The sequence below is a fragment of the Falco peregrinus genome, chromosome 8 (genome assembly GCF_023634155.1).
Source record: "Falco peregrinus isolate bFalPer1 chromosome 8, bFalPer1.pri, whole genome shotgun sequence".
NCBI lineage: Eukaryota > Metazoa > Chordata > Aves > Falconiformes > Falconidae > Falco > Falco peregrinus.
This window is the reverse complement of record NC_073728.1, coordinates 29720222-29723939: the sequence shown is the minus strand read 5'-3', so window position 1 is coordinate 29723939 and position 3718 is coordinate 29720222. Positions and strand designations below refer to the sequence as shown.

At 45.1% G+C, this 3718-nt stretch overlaps 1 long non-coding RNA gene across 1 annotated transcript; it reads right to left on the bottom strand.

Annotated features, from left to right (window-relative positions):
• Positions 1-378: 378 nt before the first annotated feature.
• LOC129784969 (uncharacterized) lies at positions 379-2592 on the bottom strand. Its single transcript, XR_008748300.1, has 3 exons — positions 2294-2592; positions 1263-1362; positions 379-472 (listed from the first exon to the last, which is right to left on the bottom strand). It is a non-coding gene; the product is annotated as an uncharacterized LOC129784969 (long non-coding RNA).
• Between the last annotated feature and the right edge of the window lie 1126 nt (positions 2593-3718).

Below are 3718 nucleotides of genomic sequence, written 5' to 3'. Positions count from 1 at the left end.
AGGGCAAACCTCATGTCTAATCACACGTTCATCTAGATGAGAGGATAATTAGTAGTAAGAAGTCCTCCCTGGGAAGAGTTTGGGGCAATCAGAGAACCAAGTCCTCAGAAAGCATCAGGCTGTGAGATGCTGCTGCTGAACCTCCTCCCGTGTGCTGCCTGTTGGCCCTTTCCCTCTGCCTGCTGAAAAGAGCAATCTGGAGGGCCATCCCATTTCAGGGAGGGAGTTAAAGTGCTTTCAGATAGTGTTTTCCTCCCTGCGTCTCCCAGGATATTTGTGAGAGCAGTGAGATAGGGATTGTAGGGAACACTTTCTTACCCCAGGCTCCCTAATGCTTTTTGCCTTGCAGGAGAGGAAATTACCAGGCATACATCCGTGCTCTTACCTTGTCTGCTGTGATGGCAGCTTCTTCCTCTCTCATGAATTAAAAAACCCAGCAGATTTCTGGAAACAAAGCTGGGATTTGGGCAATCTGAAAAATTGCACAGAGGATATCAGGGTTTGGTGGAGTGGCTCATTTAAATTAATTTGGCTTCAGAAAATTACTCTCATGATTCGTATCCTGCCTATTTTTTACATCCGTATGCAGGTATGTGATGTGCCAAGATTTTGATCTCAAGTGCTGGCATGGAACCTAGAGAGGGCGAGACATCAGGCAGCAGGCGTAACTTGCTGCAAACCACGTGTGGATGCAAGCTCCTAGGAAGTCCTTCTAGGAGCTCGAGAGTGGCCTAAGCTGCCTGCGTAGGCACAGCCGTTTTGTCTGAGGTATTCTTAGTGCATGCCTACCAGGCTGAGCTGCTGCAGGGATTTAGGGAAAAGAACGCTAAATTTCTGGATCCCAAAGAGCTGTAGTTGCATGTGACACACTGAGCAGCTCAGCCTGGATGGGATGGAGGCACTTCTGAGACCCAGAGATTGCAATGCCTGTAAACATCTGGGGGAGCTTTAAACAGGGAGGTGCCTTTGGAGTTTACACATGCTGAAAGTCTGTCAAAAGCTGACTAGGGGTTTTTCAGCATCACAGTATTAAATTTAGGCACATTCATCGCACTTTAGGTGTAAGTCCTTAACTGGATCTTATTCATAACACTAAAATTGGCTTCAAGAATTTTCTTATTCTGTGTGCAGCTTCCCAATGACTGTTCCATTTGCTTTCAAGCTGACAGCCTGAAGCACCCCAGTTTAGATCCTTAACTGCTAAGTAATATATATTTTTCATCAAAGCAAGTAGAAATCTTAAATGAGGTATAGATTCTTACCAAAATCTCAGCTTTCAGCAGTTCTTGTTAAATCCATTTAAAATAGGTGTAGGCAGAAGGGTATTTTAAAAGTGTAGAAATTAATTTCTTCTTCAGACTCCTATAATTCAAAGAACAATTTAAGAACTGCAAGATATGACCTGTTCCTAGTGCTTTCCATTACATCTCCCTATGTTCTCTCACACACAGAAATTTAAGAACAAAAAATCTCAGTCCAAGAGGAACATCTCAGATAGCACAAGTGCATGAAAATGAAAGGCTGTGATGCTCAGTGTTTTGTAGCTTTCTGAGTGGGCCTAGAAACATTTACAGCCTTAGCTAATCACATTACATTTGCTTAATTAATGCAAAGAGCCTATGCTCTCAAGCTGACAGGCTTTGATAGATGAGTACAGCTGCCCTGGCTTTCAGCAGCATGTGTGAGTGCTTAATGGGAATAGGGTGGGGGACAGCAGGGGATGAAAAGCAATGAAATAGATGTACTATATGTGAACAGAGCTCCTATTCATGCTTACTCTGCACCTAAGATGGAGAGGTAGCTCCAAGCTGCCGTTGTCTTAGTGGTACCTGAGGCTGTGCAGGGATTTGACCCATCATTGTTGGATGGAGGGGGGCAGCCCTTTCCCTGGCACAGCCTAGGCCCATGGCTGTGCCCATGGGGCTGCTCCCACCCACTTAACATGGCTTTAGGCAGCTTGAGAGAACCTTAGGGTTGGCTATAAATGAGAGCTAGAGGATTTAGAGAGCATCAGTGATTTCCTAGGCAGGGAAAGAGAAATCCTGCTATAAACGGCACAGAAAATCACCTGCATTTTTCAGAGCTTCTCCTGTACTTAAAGCAGAGAAACAGCCTTGTCTTTTGAAATATCTGCTCTGTTCCTATCCAAATGATTTCTCATGTGCTTGCATTAGAGTACACAAGCCTGAAACACATGATATAAGCAGCTGCCAGGCCAACTGCTCTGATGATAACCGAGCCAGTTGTACATGCTTTTGTACATCATACCCCATCGCATTCGACTCTTACTCACCCTGTTACCAACTGCTTCTTGTCTATTTTCTCCAGGAAACAGAATTTGTCAGTGTAATTTTCAAGAAAGTCTCCCAATACCAGCTGGGGAAGTCATACTCTCCCCCACTTCCCTTTCACCACTTTCTTCAGGGCTTCAAGTTGCACAGCAGGGCCAATTAGGAATTCAAACCAGGTAGAAGGTGAATATACAGTAGCAATACGAGCCAGTGGCATGATTGATAACGCTTATACAAATGCTTCTGGCTTGAAAAGCAGTGTCTGGGGTCGATTCCAGAAGCTGTGTCTAATTTCAAAAGGATCTTCTGAAAGAAAAAAAAAAAAAAGAGGGTTAACAGTACATTCTACAGAAAGCAACTTCCACAGATTATTCCATCTCCAAAATATCAAACAATTACTAAGAGCAAAGCGTGAGAGAACTTACAAGAGCTTTTACCCATACTGATCCTCCTGCACATTTACTGAAATAGGGTTGAGACTTTTTTTTTCTGTGGGCTTCCCAACAGTCAGACTTGCATTGGTCTAAGTATGGTTTTAAATTTACATTGTTACATACATTAATGGCTTAGAGTTATGAAAACCTGAGTAGCTATTTAGCCACGGTGAAAAAGCAAACACTGAATTTCCAACTGATTCAAATGGACCTGTGCAATCTTTAGAGAAAACTGATTTTCTTACATCAGTCTCTGATTTTTGCTGACATTTGCTAGCAATGTCCATCTATGAGTCTGTATATTTGTGCACAGCGTCGACATAGTTAAACCAAACCCCCTCGTTCCCTGCCTGCCCTTTCTCATCAATCAATGGCCCTTCAGTACTGTCCAGGCACAGCTCCTCCTGCCAGCCACGGCAAGAAGGGAACAGAAATCCTATGGAAAGACGTTGACCCAGATTTATCCTGGAAGCCGCCAAGCCCAGGAGCAATAGAAGATGAATGCGGGGTGGGCATCGAGGAAGCGTGCGGACTTGCCAGCTCTACAGCGACACGGGCGATGAGCTAGCGGATATCTGGACATCTGCCAGCCAGGCTGCCGGGCATCCGGAAATCCTGGGCGAATGCAGAGCGACACTGTCCCATGCACAGCAAAGCCAGTGCCTTGGGATACATTAGCCTTCTTCCACATGTGCAGAGGCTTTTCTGAGCAATCCGCTTTGGGATGCTTTAAAACATACTTCTGGACTGAAAGCTATTGGGGTTGAGTGTGCAGGCTGTAACAGGACTGGGGGAGCTCCAGGGGGTCGAGGGGGAGTGCATGGGCAGCGGAGGGTGGTTAAAGATGGCCAGGGGAGCTGAAGGTCTCCACTAATACTTGGTACCATGGTGAGTATTTGCACAACCCAACCTGAGGCATTTAAATGATGCGTCTAATTTAAGACTGTGGTTTCCAGAGGCCCTAGTATATTCATTGGAGAGAGGCAGGCTTTC